The following is a 19703-nucleotide window of genomic DNA, read 5'->3' as shown; positions in this document are numbered from 1 at the left end:
TATAACTCGGGTACAAAATGCAAGTAAATTTATTTTTCTAAACAAATAACAAAGTTTATACACAGTATAATTACAATAACATGTTACTATGGATAGTTATTATGTCAATTCAGCCGAAATGTAACATATTATGTAGACAATTATATTTTAAATCAAAAACCTATAATAGGCCTAACACATACGAACCATTTGAATTTTCTAAAAGAAATAAGGCAGTTCAGTTCATTAGATATGAGGTAGGAAATGTTGCATCAAAACAAATTTCAATCAAGAGTGACTTGCACGGACGTATTCCAGCCTAAAAAGAAAACCCAGAAAAATGTTGTAAATACTATTGCACATCAAGTGTTTTTATGATACAAGTTTAAACATTCTTAAGACACTACAAATCATTCCTTAAGAAATGAACAATTGAATATATCTAAAGGAAAACCCCTGAAAGTTAAAAACGCTTCAAAACTACAAATACAAATTATTAATTAATGTATAAAATTTTCAAACCACACTGAACAAAGTAGGTAGTAACGAGCTTGATCTAAAAGAATTGTCAAGACAAAGAAAGAAGTCTACAAATAAATAATTACATGTCTTAAAGCAATCGAGGGTAAGATGCAAAATGTTTACAATCCCAATTGTTGGATCATCGGTTGTTTTTTTTTAAATTTGGTACATAATAAAATACGGTAATTATTACAGCTTAAGATTTAGTTATCATCTTACTACTGAGATTGGTTGTACAGTGAAAGCTTCTTGGGTTTATAAACCAAATTGCTGGTTCGAGAATACTTGCCAAATGGAATGGAGATTGGGATAAATTCTATTATCAGTGAAATATAGAAGAAATTCTACAACAGAGTGAAATCTAGTACTGCAGCCACTACTGGCTTACCCGTGGCTTAGGCTGCTTATAAACGGGGAAAGTAGACAGTGCCAGATTTACCACTAGGGCCGCAGCGTTTTGTAAAAAAAAAACTTGTTTTAAAAAGAAAAATTTAATTTTTTTCAGACTTAGAGGTGGGGGATAACGATGTCCCCGTGATAGCGGGAGATGTTTAAGTACTATTTTACTGCCATCGCAGGTGATGAATGATGTCTCCGTGATAGCGTGAGACGTTTACTACTTACAACCATCGCAAGTGATGAACGATGTCCCCATGATAGCGGGGGATGTTAACTAGTTTACTGCCATTGCAGGTGATGAATGTTGTCTACGTGATAGCACGAGATGTTTACTATTTTACTGCCATCGCAGGTGATAAATGATGTCTCGGTGATAGCGAGAGATGTTTACTATTTACAACCATCGCAAGTGATAAACGATGTCCCCGTGATAGCGGGAGATGTTTACTATTTTACTGCCATCGCAGGTGATGAATGTTGTCTCCGTGATAGCGAGAGATGTTTACTATTTACAACCATCGCAAGTGATGAACGATGTCCCCATGATAGCGGGAGATGTTTACTATTTTACTGCCATCGCAGGTGATGAACGATGTCCCCATGATAGCGGGAGATGTTTACTATTTTACTGCCATCGCAGGTGATGAATGATGTCCCCATGATAGCGGGAGATGTTTACTATTTTACTGCCATCGCAGGTGATGAACGATGTCCCCATGATAGCGGGAGATGTTTACTATTTTACAACCATCGCAAGTGATGAACGATGTCCCCATGATAGCGGGGGATGTTAACTAGTTTACTGCCATTGCAGGTGATGAATGTTGTCTACGTGATAGCACGAGATGTTTACTATTTTACTGCCATCGCAGGTGATAAATGTTGTCTCGGTGATAGCGAGAGATGTTTACTATTTACAACCATCGCAAGTGATGAACGATGTCCCCATGATAGCGGGAGATGTTTACTATTTTACTGCCATCGCAGGTGATGAACGATGTCCCCATGATAGCGGGAGATGTTTACTATTTTACAACCATCGCAAGTGATGAACGATGTCCCCATGATAGCGGGGGATGTTAACTAGTTTACTGCCATTGCAGGTGATGAATGTTGTCTACGTGATAGCACGAGATGTTTACTATTTTACTGCCATCGCAGGTGATAAATGATGTCTCGGTGATAGCGAGAGATGTTTACTATTTACAACCATCGCAAGTGATGAACGATGTCCCCATGATAGCGGGAGATGTTAACTAGTTTACTGCCATTGCAGGTGATGAATGTTGTCTACGTGATAGCACGAGATGTTTACTATTTTACAGCCATCGCAGGTGATAAATGTTGTCTACGTGATAGCGGGAGATGTTTACTATTTTACTGCCATCGCAGGTGATGAACAATGTCCCCATGATAGCGGGAGATGTTTACTATTTTACTGCTACCGAAGGTGATAATTGATGTCACCATGATAGCGGGAGATGTTTACTATTTTACGGCAATGGCAGGTGATAATGTCCTTGGAGTGGAGATGTTCACGATTTCGCCTTGATCGCGGGGAAGTTCTAACTAAGATGCAGGGGCCGCACAGGTTATTTTGGCACTGCGCTACAAGTACCCAAAATCCGGCACTAAAAGTAGAGACGGCAATTTCCTGCAAGTACTTGGCAGTTGCACTTATCACATACTTACCTTGTTTATAGGGATACTTTCCTTGGTAATTATGTAATAAGCACAACTGGCTGATAATTGCCATCCCTACTTTTCCGTCTATAAGCCGCCTTACACCGTATTGACAATGTCTTTACACCACTGTACAGACAAGTCAGACTATAGTGATGGACAGTAAGTTTAAAAAACCAGTTTATTTACTTACTTGCAGTTTTTATCATGCATCTTGCATTTAACTAACAGCTTTAATCATATCTTTGATGATGATTCATACATTAGACCAGTAAAATGAGGTGATGCTAATTGCCAAGACTTGAGTATTCACACTTTTATCTTAGTCAGGCAAAGGTAACCTTATTTATTTGTCATACATCTAAACTGAGGAAAATTACAGTACTATGTCCCATAACTCAGACGCAACTTACTGCTATTACTTTGAGGGCTTAAGTCTACCATTTAACATATTATGGGTTTCCAGGGGCCTGTTGTGGATACTGGTCACAGAACTGATATTTCATCAAGTGACTAAACAAGTACCAAACTTTGAAACCGAGAAGGAGTTTGGGAAAATTGTGTCAAGTTCCTACATATGGGAATCAAAGGTTTTAAGGCACCTATCTTGGGAACAAATCAATCTCTTATAATGAACATTTATATGATACAACAAAGAACGCAAGAGCCTTGTTACAAGGATTACGTTGAGAGGTAGGCTCAACATTTCACTATCACTGACAATTTAATTAGGGAAGTTTGAGTTATGTATTTTTCCCAAACTCAATCCATTTTTCTTAAAAATGCTGTCAGCGACAATGAAATGTCCACAGTGTAAAGTGTAAACTGTTATGATATAATGCCAGTATGAACTCTTTTACATTCTGATAAGCCTGTTAACCCAACAACCCATGATATTTGTATAGTTTAGATTAACAAGGCAACTCCAAATAAATTTAAACTATTAATTAAAACTCTTAAGAACAAGAAAATTCTAAGAAATAAATATATCAAAATGCTACAACTCTAGAACATGTTATTTTTTTCTGTTAAGATCACTTATACAGTAGACCCCAACTGACCTCGCAATAACCAATAATCAGATTATTCACCCTCGCTCATAAATAATGAAGATTGTTTTGAGAGTTCGGTTTAACCGCCACTTTCTATGAATCTCTGAATATTTGCTCAGCTTTGAGAACAATAGGGCTACACTAAACTCTACAGGGTATTAATAAGAATACGTTATTTTACATTAATCCTAAGAAATATTGCTTATTTGCAGGTTTGTCATAATTGTTCGTAGCATGAGTATATCTAGTCTATTTATTATCTGTGCGGCAAAGTTATAATAACAGTAAAGTGTGTTGAAATGTGTGTTTAGGCATTTATTCTATTTAATTGAACCGTACTTAAGTTAACTCTGTAAAAATAAAAAGGTGTTAAAACATAAAGTGTATTTTTTTAAAACATATATACAGTTCTACTGTATATACAATTCTAAACATCAAAATTACATCGGTGAAACAAAAACGGTTCGTTGTTAAGCGCATTGGACCGTTTTGACAAAGGTGCACTCGTGAAACAAATTAGGGACGAACTGGGTGTTGAACAACCGTCAAAGACTGGCGCCGTAACGGGAAATCTTTATAAGATTTTTGTACTCAGATCAAATCTGACAGCGTTGGCGACACGGTGTTCATTAACTAACAAATGATCTTGTAGTTTATGCACTGTAGTTGTGGTTTACGCAAGAGAGGCGTAAAGGAAAAAGCCCCATTAAGTCGCTGAATTTTAAAGGAAAATGCAACCATGCTTCATTCTAAGATTGAAAATTGCAGCAGTTTCACTGCCAGTAACGGATGGTTCGATAGGTGGGAAAAAAGACATGGCGCCCACTTTTGTCTGTTTAAACGACCTTTTGAGCTATCCAACATAGGTCCAGTCCCGTTAGGGTCAGTTAAGAGGGGGTCTACTGTATCAAGAATATTAGCTATTATCTTATAAATAAAATTGTGCAAGCAATTTCGGCAAACAGCATTGTCATATATGTAACCTAACAGTGTTGTAAATATAAATAATAACTGTGTACAAGATTTTAAGTCACTATGTCATGTGTTTTAACTATATTGGAATGTTTTTTTACCAATTTTCACGCATATAATGTACAAAGTCTAGGACACTGAAGCGATGTGCCATTTATTTACAAATTACTTATCTCACTTTGATCTTTTTTTTGAGTATTTGCATCGTTTATATCTCTCAGGTGAGGAAGTGGATGACTGTCGGCTACGATGGCTGTGAATGGACCTGTACGAGTTTGACCGGCTCCGGGAGCAACTAGGGAGGTCGGAGAAATGTGAGGATAAAGATTCATAATCGCGGATCTCTGATCCATAGGGAGGTGCGAAATCGGGGGAAACTGTTCGGGGTTCGGGTTTTACAATAGATTTAACAACAACACTCTTTAAACGTGGCTTGTACTCTACATCTGAGCTCAAATCCGTATCTGTGTCCATATACAATCTGTCATCATCACTGTCGCTGCTTATCGGAGAATGTAATTGCTTACGTTCTCTCCGTTTGAAGCTAGCTTGTTTTACACTGTCACTGCTTATCGGAGAATGTAATTGCTTACGTTCTCTCCGTTTGAAGCTAGCTTGTTGTAAACTGTCACTGCTTATCGGAGAATGTAATTGCTTGCGTTCTCTCCGTTTGAAGCTAGCTTGTTGTAAACTGTCACTGCTTATCGGAGAATGTAATTGCTTACGTTCTCTCCGTTTGAAGCTAGCTTGTTTTACATCTTCTTTGCTAGTTCTTTCACTGCCGTTTTCAGAAGAAGTACTTACAATTGCCACTGAAGGTTTACGTCTGGTCACCGGACCAGGCGAGCTTTCGGGCTCGCTTTCGCTTATGACCCTTAATGTTGGTACTTCTTTACGCCTGGTCACCGGACCAGGTGAGCTTTCCGGCTCACTCTCGCTTACAACTTTTAATGTTGACACTTCTTTTCGTCTGGTTACAGGACGGGGTAACCTTTCTGGCTCGCTTTCGCTTTCAACTTTCAATGTTGGTACTTCTTTACGCCTGGTCATCGGACCATATGAGCTTTTTGGCTCACTCTCGCTTACAGCTCTTAATGCTGGTACTTCTTTACGTCTGGTCACAGGACGGGGTAAGCTTTCTGGCTCGCTCTCGCTTCCAACTTTCAATTTTGGCATTTCTTTACGCCTGGTCACCGGACGGGGCAAGCTTTCTGGCTCACTCTCGCTTACAACCCTCAAGCAAGTTGGCACTTCTACAGGTTTACCTTTGCGACTTTTCTTCTTAGGAGCTTTCTTCTTGGGCTTGGACGGTCTCCTCCTAACAGGTGAGTATGAAGATGAAGAATCTTCCGAAACTGTTGGGCTGAGAGAGCGGCTGGAATGAGCGATGCTGATGGAAATCTCGCAACCCTTGATGTCGCTAGTAGACGTGGAAGGTACTTGTATGTTGTTGACAGTGAGCCAGTTACGCTTAAGGCGAGGCCTACGCGATGTAGAAGGTCTCTGCTGACTCGTAGAAGCAGTTGATGTCTGACCGCTTGTCGACTGACTTGGCTGGTGAGTTTCGATGTTTATCTGTACGACATCGTCACCGTCTGAGTCTAAAGTGATCACATCAGGTTGGGGTCTCACCGGTGTATCCAACACAATACAATCATCACTGTCCGTGTCTACGAGTTGAATCAGGGGAGATGGAGCATGTACTCCTTCCTCCAACACCTAATGAAAAAATACCAGGAATTATTCACTACTTAGGCAACTAATATCGTAATAGCAACTAATAGCGTATTACTTTAATTCATTTGTTTAAAAGCTTGGTGAGGGATCAACGGTATATGGTTAAGTAAATTAAACATAGACTATAAGTAGTAACAGATTGATGAAGCATAATATTTAAACGCCTAATTTTTACCACGTCACTAAGAACTGGCTGTCAACTAAGGCTCATCCTGTTGTTGCAGTAACTATTTTTCTATTGGATATGTTACACTCAAACTCTGAATTCGGGCAATGTGAAATACACACGTCGCAGTGTGAGCATTTTATTCGGACATTGGGAACATTTTTTCCGAAGTGAAATACCCGGTCATGAGCAAAAGTAATTGCCAATGTAAGGTTTCTAGTTTGAGCAAAAGCCGAATAATTTTCATTCTCACAGGACATTCATAATGAGTACCTAACTTGAATAGAGAGCAGTTAACCTACCTTTGTGTTCTCTTTGTTCAAGAAAATCTATTGATAAAACACGGGAAAACTTTAACTTCCTTAAAAGTCCAGCACAAAAAATGTTGAGGAACCCAGAAAGAAAATTAAAGCCAGTTTCAGCTGGGGACAAAGTGATGGTCAATATTCCTAATGTTGACTGGGGACCACTGGCAGAGTTTGTAAATAATAACAATGACTACACTCTAGGTAGGCTACAAAATATGAAGTTCATTTCTGGAAAAATAGTTCTCAAGAAACCGATTCCAGGTGACACCAAATAAATTTATTTGCACCAAGGATGAGCAACTAAACTAATGCAAAGAAACAATGATGTCATCCGGATCCAAGCAAGGTTTTGTCAGATGTTGCAAGAGGAACTCTTTAGGTAAATCATGAAAATGTATTAAGTTATACATAAAATTCATTTCTATATGCCACTGCAGCACATCCTGAGCCAAAAAGTAAAATACAAATGTAACAAGAACTGTACAATGGTCACAGATTTAAGGTTGTCCTTATGGCAGAAAAAACCTTATTTTAATGTCTGTGTATTTGTTATGGGCCTTTTAACAATTTTTCCTATTCGGTAATTTGCTGTTTACCTGTATTTTTCTCAAATGTTATTTATACTCGTATATTAAATAAATATAATTTCAAACATACCTAGAAATAAAATTTTATTTTACCTCATGATTGTGGATTTCATGTAGATTTTAGTGTAAGCGGTAGTTTATACAGGCTATTCGACATTTGCTCAAACTAGAAATACCCACAACCCGACGAGGGCAATTACTTTTGATCATATCGCATTGTGGGTATTTTGCATTTGCTCAACCACCATTTTGACTTTAATTTGAGTAGGCTAAATCAGTTTACCGAGAACGCAGTCTAGGCATTTCGCTTCGGCCAATGTCCAGATAAAATGCTCTCACGCGGAGACGTGGGTATTTCATACTGTCCACATCGCGAAGCAAAAAATTCGGAAAAACTTCGGTCATTGCCGGCATTTGGAGTTTGAGCTTTACATACAGTTCAGCCGTCTATCTGTGCGCGCGGGGCCGGTGGTCAGGTTGCATGGCGGAAGGGTGGGAGGGGGCTCTTTTCTAAAAACATTGGCTACCCCAAAACGGCAACGGGAAGTTGAGGCAGCCCAAACTGGCCTGCAGGTAATCCTATTAGTGACGCTTCCGTGTACGACCTAGTACAATTTTGAATTATGTAAATTTTACTTAGGAAATACGAGGTCATGATCCTATATTATTAACAGTGGCATAGCAATCATTTATGTTTTTGTCACATTCCAATCGGACATATTATGCAGTTTTACAGCAACAATAAACGGTAAAATATTCACATTGCATATATTATTTACTCAATTGTTAGTTTTAACGACATCAATAAGGTTATTACCTTATTAAAATGTTGAAAAAAAGAATAACCCAGCACAAGTTTGTGTTTATTAACAACACACCAATCACTATGATGTTTGAAAATATATTCTAGAGCAGTGTTAAAATTGGTCATGTTATGGTGAATCAGTAATATTTACCATATGAGTCACAGACCTAAGGGTTGCAGCCACTTGCTACGCAGGGTTATTGACTCCGGGTTACGTCATGTGTCATGAGTCACACATAGTTCTCTTTGAATATAAATTAGACGTTGTATCTAGTATTTATTTTTGAGTATTTTCATATTTTCTAATTTTGTTTAACATACATTATAATTTTGCTTATTGGATATTTTATCATTTTTGTATGTAGTATATATATTTGTTATTATTTTCAACTTTTCTACTTTTGTTTGGTGTACATTATAATTGAATTAGCTTTCTAAATACTTTATCATTCTCTTTCGATAATAACTACTTGTTGTGTATAACATTTCCTTCTTGTTTATATTATCTTATTTTGTATAATGTATATAATTTAGCTTTTTTAAATATTTGGTTATTCTTTTGAATAATAAATTACGCGTTGTATAATAGTATTTCTTTTTGTATGTTCATATATTTTCTTTTTTTGTAGACTACGATTTAGCTTATTACATTTTATTGTTCTCTTTGAATAACACTGTAACTAACATGTTGTATATAGCATTTTATTTTTATTTTGTATATATGTACATTTTAACTTAGCTCATTAAATAATTTATAAAATATCTTTTGTTATTCTTATTAACTTGACCTTTAGCTATACAAACATGGAATAGCAAGACAGCACAATTATAGTAAAATTTAAATACCTTTATGAGGTACCAAAGCACTTCTAAAGTGCATATTAAAGGTGAATATGAATGAAGTTCGAGTGCAAAATCAGTTGTGAATTACTGTTGGGTTGGTGGAAATGAGCGAACAATGCCCTCAGTCGCCCCTACCGTAGGTTTTCTGCAAGGGTAGTAGCGAAGGGTAGTAGCGAAGGGTTCGCGCGCACAGATAGACGGCTGAACTGTACACCATACCGGTAGTAGATTCCAAATAAAGCTACCCAAAGTATATATCAGAGACAAGATTTTTTTTTAAATTGTATGACTGAAACTTACATTTAAGTCAGAGATGTAACCTCTAGTCAGAAAGAAACCAATAGCTATCTTTCACTTTTTAAACTAACAATTACCACAAAAAAGAAAACTATTTGTCCAGTTTGGTTTCCTTGGCACCTCCACCTGAATGCAAGTCACAATCATGTTACAACTTACTCTATTGGCGTAAATCTCTTTTAACCCTCTCACTCTTTGAATACCCTTCAAAATTCTATGCTAGGCTACATACCTGGACGTCACTGTCACTATCATGTGATGAATGGTAATCACTGATCTGGCTGCGGCCTACGTAGTTGGCATGTCTGTCATAACCGATTATGTCAAAGGGCGAGATAGCGAAGCTGTGGAACTCGTGAATGAAGTGTTCAGTGTTGCGCCCGATGTAGGGTGCCATCACTGCTGCGAACCCAGGACTGCGGATGGGCACCTGAAACACAAATCAGTTTACAAGTGAAATGTTACAACCGAAACAAAATCCGAGCAGGTCAATCAAATCAAACAGTATTGGTAAGATTTTCACGCAATACATTGACAAACAATTTACAATTATTTGTGAACAAAAGTGTAAAATTATTTTTAAAATTGTACACTTTTAATTATATTTGTGCAATCAAGTGACATTTTTCATATATTACTACTAGGTGGATTTAAAGTATGGAATATATAACAAAAAGAATGTAGGAGATTACAAGTTGAAGGAATGAGATTTTTAAGAGCTCTAAAGACACCTTGGTGGGGATATAGTTTTGAGTACAAGAGATTAGAAGAGAAGTAGTTGAAGACAAGGGAGACAGGAGAAAATAAATAACTAAGATGGTCTGGAATTTTGAAAAAAAAAAATAGAGGGGAGGATTCTTAGGACATGACAATTTTGATAGAAGGAAAGAGGACAGAGAAAATCCCAGAAGGTGAATAGATTAATTGAAGAGGGATGTGGGAAAGAAGAGAGGAGTGTGATGGCTGATGTTAGAGGAACTGTATGAGGAGGGATACGAAAAGATGGAGGGCCTAGTCATCGCCTTGCTTCTGCAAAATAATTTTTCTCACAACTTTTTATAAGTCAATGATAGGTACAGCTAGTATTTACGCCCAGGTCCTAAATGGTCTCTATGTTTTTTGGCAGTTAATTCATACACCTAAGACATGTTTTTTTTTTTTCAATTTACTTTCACCGTTCATTACTTTCTTTTAAGTCAATTAATGTTTTACATCTGTAACGTTACACTTTAAAAGTCCGACAACAACCTAATGTACTATAGTTGCCTAAACAGACAATCTAATTATTTAGCATACCTGAGTAATAAGCTCCAGAATGCGACTCATCACGTGCTGGATGTGTGGACTGTTCTCATACAACAAAACATTCAGTTCTCTGTTGAGCCAGGGAACTAACCGATGCACTTGTGCTGGGTTTGACCTAAAAAATTATTAAAGGTCAAAAACACTTTCACGATAAGACTGATAGAATTAACATAAAGATGTCCAATGTTTTGAAAACTAAAAATATTTGAGTTAGTTCATGAAAGAAGCCTACTTGACACACACACACACACACAAAAGTAAGAAGATTCTAACCTGTAAAACTCAGGAGAGCACTCTCTCACCCGACCAGTGACGTCGGAAGTTCGTTGAACCCACATGCCCAGCTGGTAGATGTTGCGGCGGAAGTCGCTGGTCCCACGTTGGCGACGGCGCTGCCATATCGGTCCACTGCTAATAGATGGTCCTGACGGCCCGGGAGGAAGAACACGATGGGAAATAGCTTCCTCCAATCTAACAAAGTAGTCCAAGTACGACGAAACCGCAGTTGTTCTGAAAACATTGCCAATATTATCATCAAAGCAATCAAATTCAGCCAACACACTTATTAAGCACTTATTAGCACTATATTAAACAAAATAACTGGATTAAGTGTTTCACCGATAAAATTTATTTGACACATACTTTTTTTTATTTATGGGTAACTAACTTAGCAGTTACCCGGCGCGCGCTGCTGCGCTTAACAACTATTATTTTAATTAGTAATTTGTTTTGTACCATGAATAATAAAAATGTAGACAAAAAATATAGAATATTCATTTTACTTAATCGATAGGGGATAAACAATGAATATACGGTAACTTTTTAGGTGTAAGTTACCCTTTTATGTTTACATATTTAATAGTGGAGAATTTAAACGTTGTTGAGTACACAGGTGTGCTGCGATTGGGGTTTAATATATTTAGACTTATCCAAAAGTAAAATAGTTTTCCGTGCTGCATTCTGTGGAAACAGTGTGGCACTATTTCAAATCATGACTAATACAGAATGTTGTGGTTATTAAAACCTACAAAACAGTTGGTTTAGTAAACATCTGCTTTCAAATTATATTTATTTGTAAATATTGAGTTGAGCAATAATGAGTTAAATATATATAGTCCCCTGTCAAATGTACATATACAGGCTCCCGTGTGCTCCTTAATGAGGCAGGTGTGGGAGTAGTCTTAATCTCTTCGTTTGACCTTGGAGAAATACAATTCGATGGTGGCACTCTTGAAAATAGTGCGTTTGAACGCTGTGGGTAAAAAACAAAATGGCCGCCGTCGCAAACTTTTTTTCTTACTTATATCAGTAACCGTTAGAGTTATGAAAGAATTGTTGATATCAAAATGTAGCTATTTTAAATCGGCACAAAAAAGATTGTTACAGTTTTTATGTAGGATCAACTATTCTTTGATACAGTTGAACCTCGTTTGTACGAACCTCGATAAAACGAATTCCTCGATAAGACGAATTTTTTTTAATCCCCTTGACACTTTCATATAGGTTAATGCTAAAAAACACCTCTATACAACGTAGTAATTAAGTTAAAAACCTCCATAAGACGAATTTGTTTGCGACATGGGCTAGGACTGATTAACCTCTATACAACGAATATTCTTAGCACAAAACCTCTACAAGACGAACGTGACCTCTATAAGACGAATTTATCATAATCTTAACCTCCATAGTACGTAGTTTTCAAAACAAACAGAAGCTTGTCTCAACATGAAACCCCCACCCATCCCTCCTCCTTCCTCAGTCATTGTTTTGAGAACCTTGGACCGAAGAGAAACCTCTATAAGAAGAATAACAGCAGCATTAAACCTCGATTAAACGACCCTCTTTATTAAGAATACCTCTATAGTACGAATTTTTCCGTACCCCTTGAAATTCGTCTTATAGAGGTTCAACTGTAAAACATAATTTTATATTTTTCATAAATAAAATTAATCAGGGTAGATGTAATGTCCCAGGACAGTTAAATATTTCTAAAAGTAATAAAGGGTGTTTCAGTAAAGCGTAACGGGCTATGCAGATTCAAACTCTATGTGCAAAAATTAGTCGAAAATGTTGTATAACATTTTTTCGATTTCGGCTTAGTTTAGTCGTAATCCGCCATTTTGTATTTTTTTGAAAATAATTCATAACTCAAAAGCTCTTGGAGATATTTTTATGAAACTTAGTATAAACTTTAAGTCTACAACTATAAACATTCTCCGAACAAATCTCTGATCAGGCTCATCGAATTTCAAAATGGCGGCCATTAAATTTTTTTTAAGTCAAATTCCATGAAAACCAGCAATTAAAACAAAACTTTGAAACACAATATGTAAAGTCCTTTTTATTACAAATCAAACGTCACTTTATTTGCGAAAATCGGATAATAAATAAAAAAGTTATGTAACTTTTATTTTTTTTTGTCACTAGTTTCTATGGAATTTAACTTTGTCATTTCAAAATGACTGCCATTTTGATAATTACTATTAATAATGAAAGTAACATAACTTTTTTATTTATTATCCGATTTTCGCAAATAAAGTGTCATTCGATTTGTAATAAAAGGACTTTAAATAATAAGTTGCGAAAATTGTTTTAATAGCTGGTTTTCATGGAATTTTACTTTAAACATTTTAAATGGCGGCCATTTTGTTTTTTACCCACAGCGTTCAAACGCACAATTTTCAAGAGTGCCACCATCGAAATTGTATTTCTCAAAGGTCAAACGAAGAGATTAAGACTACTCCCACACCTGCCTCATCAAGGAGCACACGGGTGTACATTTGACAGTTGACTATAGGTATTTTTAGGCCTACTATAAAAACAAGAATCAAAATAAAATGTATTAAAAAATTTTCTGAATTGTAGTTCCAAAAGTCTAACATTGAGCCCCTTTAAAACCCTCTGGGGCTGAGCCCTTTTGATGGATCTGCACAAAACTTCAAACAAACCATCCTTAAATAAAGTCTGAAAGTTTCATTACGATCTGTCGAGCGGTTTCAGAGTCCATAAGGTACACACATGCATAGTTCCTCTTTTATAGATATAGTTTTACGAAGTTTAGAATATGTCATGGAAAAAAATCCTTGAGTTACATAACCATGAGTTGATCACATACCTTCAATAAAAATGTATGAATTAACTCTTCCAGTAACTTAAGGTAATCTTACGTTGAAGAAAATCTTAAATTTCAAAAACCATGAGTTTATTGCTTTTAAATTGTTAGAGAGTATAGATATGCCTACAATATAAGGCCACGATTACTTTAGTTTTGTCTTAACATAATTCATTTAAAAAAAACCTAACTTAAACCACTTTATCATTGTTGCGTATAGTTTCAAAGGATGAACAAAATTACCGGTATACAGTATTTATACACGCAATCTGCCACACTGAAAAATTAAGAACAGAATGATAATCTAAATATATTATATACAGGGGTTTTTTCTGTTCTGATAAAACAGTATAATTTAGAATGACTAAAATTAAATAGGCCTATGTGATTCTCTAGTTGAAATCATTGACTTTTTTATGGACCCTAGTAAAACTTATGATTTTTTATTTTACTGATTGGTAGGCAGATTATTATTAAATAGACATTTACAAATAAATAAATATTATACAGCCCTAGGTGCATCATGTAATGTTGATAAACTATTATATTTTTGAGTTGCATACCTGAATCTGACATTAGGAGGTACCCTGTTAACGTCAGGGCTCTCAGCCGTGCGAATATTTCCCGCGAGACAAAGAGAGTTCCTTCAGTAGACGTTGTGCTGAGGTAGTACTGCTCATAGTCTTCGATTGAGCGCACATTGTGAATAATTGATTTGAAGCTCTGCTTGCAAAGAGGACATTCCGCTTTTACCTAAAACAAGGAGTCAACAAATTCTACTTATTATTGGCAATTAAGATGGGGACGCATCTATGTATTTATAGTGTCAATTACGAGGGATGGATGAGGGTATAATGGAGTGAGATGCCTTGTGTAGCTTTACTAAGACTACCTAGCTTTTTTTAATAAGAGTCGTATTAGGCCTAAGTCCCCAATTATTAAGGACAGCCAAGATCAGTCTTGAACCATAAAAAAACTACTTGGAGTAATCTAGCCTAATTTGAAAGAAAAACGTTTAACCTTGACATCTGACAAATTTAATTTGATATGTCTAATTGATCAAAGTTAATCTTATAAGTTAGATTCAAAGAAATTCAACCAGAGTTTGAATAGCTTTTCAAAAGGTTTTCATGGTAGGCCTACCCGGTGACAAAGTAAATAATAGGCCTAAGATTTGAACAAAATCTTTTTTTAAGTACCGGTAGGCTATGTTAAAGGCTGTTCCAACACAAAAGGTTAATAACGAATAACGGTACCTACTTTTAATTATTCTTCAAAATGTGCATTTATTTATTTATTTATTTTTTGACAATATATACAAAAAGTGACTTGGACAATGTGCTGCGGTGGTGCTCGGAGAATGAGATGGAGTTGAACATATCTAAGTGCGTTGTACTCTCTTTCTCTCGCAGCACGAATGTAACGTATTCAACTATACCTTATTTGGTTCGACTCTCCACCGATCCTCTACAGTGAAAGATCTCGGAGTAACTGTTTCCTCGAATCTAAGTCCTGAACCTCACTTAAGAAACATTAAGTAAGAGGCTTATTCTGCTCTGGGATTTGTTGTCCGAATGTCTCGAGATGGGTTTTCACCTCATGCCCCAAGGACTTTGTATGTGCAGCTGGTCCGCCCTTTGTTGGAGTACTGCTCGCCAGTTTGGTCACCATACCTGATATGCCATGTTGATCTTCTCGAGGGTGTACAGAGAAAATTTCTCCGAGTACTTGGAGTGAGTCTGGGCTTTCGCTACCTTGAAGTACCACTGGATGAGATGGAACGTCGGTTTGGACTTCTTCCTCTGAGTTCGAGACGCAAAATCTTGATCTGATGCTCTTAAGGAAGATCATCACAGCCTCGGTCGATTCACCAGATTTGCTAAGCAGGGTTGATTTTCGTTGTGCTCGGGTGGTTCGATCAGAGGACTCTTGAGAGAGCTCATTGTCCGACACTGTACTCTTACCACAGTGCTCTGCCTCGCGTTCATCGTCTTGGAAACACGCTGCCCAGTTACATCGACCTGATTCAGTTCTCCGAGAATCGTCTTAGGAAGGAGCTAACCAACTTCTACTCGTCAGAGGAGCATGTGCATGTTTGATTTTTTTTTTATTAGCTTTCCGTTAGGAGTGTGGCGATGACTTAGTGTTGGGGCCGTCGACTCCCCTCACTTCCGAGCCAGTGAGTGCAATGTTTCTGTGTGTGGTTCAAGAGTGTGTGGTAGTGTTGGGGCCGTCGACTTCCCTCACTTCCGAGCCAGTGAGTGCAATGTTTCTGTGTGTGGTTCAAGAGTATGTGGTAGTGTTGGGGCCGTCGACTCCCCTCACTTCTGTGCATTACTTTTTAATATTTATTAATATTCATGGTATATCTTGTTGTTGCCTTTATTGTTAAGTTTTTTTTTTCTTCAGAGTTTACCGTACCTTTTGTACATTGTTCGCTTCTGTAAATTTGCTGTTTTTGCCGCCATACTATGTATTTATTTTGTAGTGTTTCATATTTTTGGGTTTGCTTATATTTAGTCTCTACTTCGTTATTATTTATAGTATTATTGTTCCTGCATGTTAACTAGTTTTTATTGCCACTTGCTGTGATATTTTTTATCATATATTTATTTTCTCAACTGTGTTTTGTTAATTGAGTGTAGGTATGGGAGATAGTTGTAATGGTCGCATGTATTATTATGTAATCTTTTTTTTTGCCATCTGTAGTATAAATTGCAATGTTAAATGTAAAATGGTGTTTGCCGTATACAAATAAATAAATAAATAAATAAAATGTGCATTAAGAAATAAAACGACAAAAAGATTAATTATTAATTACAAAAAGATGTAGCCTACATGGGGGGTACAGTTTCTTAACTGGGCTAAGTTAATATCGATTAAAACTAGGCCTATCGGTTTGATTAGTAAACCTTCATTCGATTTTTTCATTGTCTGCAAGTTTGGTTAAGTTAGGGTACCGGTATGTCATTTTCATTTTATTTAGTTAAAAATAAGGTAGATTATTAATCAATATTTTCAATTCGATAGTTTCAATCGATACTAGCATAGCCCAGTAAAGAAACCGTACCCTACCGTACATGGGTTACCAAGATAGGTAGGTAATGATTAAGTAGAAAGTAAGGATATTGATGTTTTAAGTTTGCTGCTAACTGTTTAAAAAACCCAGGCATGAAACCTTAATCTAGTAGAAGTATAATAATTGATGTATGTGTGTAGTTTACTACTTACTTTAGACCACTCCAACAGACATTTGAAACAAAACTGATGTAGACAGCTGTCGGTGAAGGATTTGTTTTCAAGTTTGCCGAGACATATGGGACAGTTAGCATCAGGTGAAGATCGTCCGGGAGATGAACTTGCGTCGTCATTGTTATTGACAACTGGAACTTCTTCTTTCATCGACTCGGCCACATTAGAGTGAACAGCGCGGCTTTCATCCAGACTCATGCTTTTCCTGCAAGGTTAGTCATTGTAAGTTTAAGGCCTACACTGTTTTGAACTTCACATTGTATAAGTTACTACAATGTGGCCCCTCATGAACAAAGAATAAGGGAAGTAAAGTAAGTGTAGGGGTATGGTTACTCCTTAAATATAGCCTAATATGGAAATTATAGTAGTGGGATTGGGTTTGAGTTTTAGGCTAGAAGTGAGTTATTGTAATCATATTTAACTTTTGTTCAAACTTCAAAACACTTAATGCAGCCATGAATCAGCATAAGCCCCGACCTGCCCTCTCCACATGCCTAAAATGAGTTCATGCTCAATACAAAACATAACTTAGGCCTAGGTGTTTCAATATAAAGTTCCATTCCTCCTGGCTGGTTACCCATTAACCTAAGTTATATTACCTGTAAAATTACCCTTTTCTCCCTATGATTAGGCCTTAAGCTTAACTACGTTGGATGTCTATCCACCCAAAATCCTGAATCCCCCTAGTGAGTCGAGATTATGGTTTATTATATAAGTAAGGTCTCAAATTTCACATATCAATATCTCACAAAGGCTTAATCCGATACCATATCGTCATATAGGCCTAAAACAAAATAAATGTTGAATGTTTGAAAACATAACCTAAAGTAACTTGCAAGCAAGAGTCAAAAACTAAACACCTAGCTAAATGTCTTGTTTGTAACCTTGCATCCAATCTATTGACATACCTAGCCTAGGTTGGAGCCTGTAATTACCCTTGGTAATTTCATGGTGTATTGACCTAGCCTAAGTTAACTTAGGTTGGAGCATGTAAGCTAACATTAAGTTAGCCTAATTAGCATTTGAAAACTGTGGTGAAAGATTAACTGTTTAAACACTTTAAAAACAAAACTAAAAGATTGAGCTGACGCATCGTAAAACATAGGTAGGCCTACTTACTTACTTACCAGCCTTAGGAAATTAAATGTCCCTTGATGACACAACATCTAAAAAATAAGAATAGCCCAGGCCTAACTTAAATGAAATAAATGTAAAATACAATTATGTAAGGAAACAACAATTTACCTAAAGCAGCATTAAATCAAAAGATTGGCTTATGTAAATACTATTTTAACTCGTCAACATGTGCTATTAACCATATATTGTTAAGCTTATGCACTTAGAAATCGAAACTCTTCCTTGACAAACTCGCCATTCTGTTCTGTTCTGGTCTCGGTCTGGTTTGGTTTGGTTGCTGGTACTACTGGTTCCAGTGTTGCCAGTTGCCACCGCGTTGTTGCGATTTTACCCTAAAGGTGGGCTAAAATTACCCTAAATATACTTTGAGTTACCCTAAAAATTACCCTAAATGTTAATATTTGCGTTTAATGCTATAAAACATTGTTAAAATCATATAAATCTTATTTAAGGTGGTTAATTATACTAAATGAAGTTCCAATATCAATCAATTTACGTAAAATTATACTCGATTCTAAAAAACCACCCGAAAGAAGAACAAAATGTTGATATTGATCAGCTCTATCTCTATCGTATAACGAAAATATCGAATCATTCAAAAACTATCGTATTTTTTACTGTATCGACCCATTACAACTGTTTTTGGACAATCATATCTTTAAAATAAACGGTATCAGCATTCTGACACATACTTTCTCCCATAAGTTTGACAACAACCTTTATCATGTGTAAGCGGTGAGAGTAAATATAAGGAAATGGGATTTGTACAATTTTGTCCAGAATTTAAAGGACTACAACATACTAAATTTTTATCAAAATCGTTCGAGCCAATTTTGGGAAAATCAGATTTTTCCGTTATTTTATGGGGTTTTTATGGGAAAATAACATAATTTACAATTACTTTTGAACCGTAATTTATACAGAAATGGGATTTGTACAATTTTGTTCAGAATATAAAGGACTATAACATACTAAAATTTTATCAAAATCGTTCGGGCCATTTTTGGGAAAATCCTATTTTCCGTTATTTTATGGGGTTTTATGGAAAAATCCCCATTAAAAATAAAAATTTCTAAAAAAATGAAAAACTATCAAAATTGTAAGGACCATAACATAAGTACTATGTTAAATCAAAACCGGATTTTTGTCTAAAATCCTATTTTTTGTTTTTATGGGGTTTTATGGGAAAATAACATAATTTACCGTAACTTTTGAACCGTAATTTTTACAGAAATGAAATTTGTACCATTTTTTCAGAATTTAAAGGGCTACAACATACTAAATTTTTATCAAAATCGTTTGGGCCATTTTTGAGAAAATCCGATTTTTCCGGTTTTATATGGGTTTTTATGGGAAAATCCCCATTAAAAATCAAAATTTCAAAAAAATAAAAAAACGCCTGGAGATACCATGGATTAGAACCTACATACCAAATTTCATCGAAATCGGACCACAGGTGTAGTCTCTAGCTCTGTACACATCCAGACACACAGACACACAGACACACAGACACACAGACACACACACACACACACACACACAGACAT

The 19703-nt window shown here is 36.2% G+C and overlaps 1 pseudogene; it reads right to left on the bottom strand.

Annotated features, from left to right (window-relative positions):
* Positions 1-23: 23 nt before the first annotated feature.
* LOC128982361 (E3 ubiquitin-protein ligase Topors-like) lies at positions 24-18392 on the bottom strand (annotated as a pseudogene).
* Positions 18393-19703: the final 1311 nt, after the last annotated feature.

This window comes from Macrosteles quadrilineatus, unplaced genomic scaffold (genome assembly GCF_028750875.1).
Source record: "Macrosteles quadrilineatus isolate MER2022 unplaced genomic scaffold, UCM_ALF_1.0 Scaffold_219__1_contigs__length_164744, whole genome shotgun sequence".
Classification (NCBI taxonomy): domain Eukaryota; kingdom Metazoa; phylum Arthropoda; class Insecta; order Hemiptera; family Cicadellidae; genus Macrosteles; species Macrosteles quadrilineatus.
Note: the sequence above shows the minus strand (reverse complement) of the source record. Positions and strands in the feature narration are given on the sequence as shown.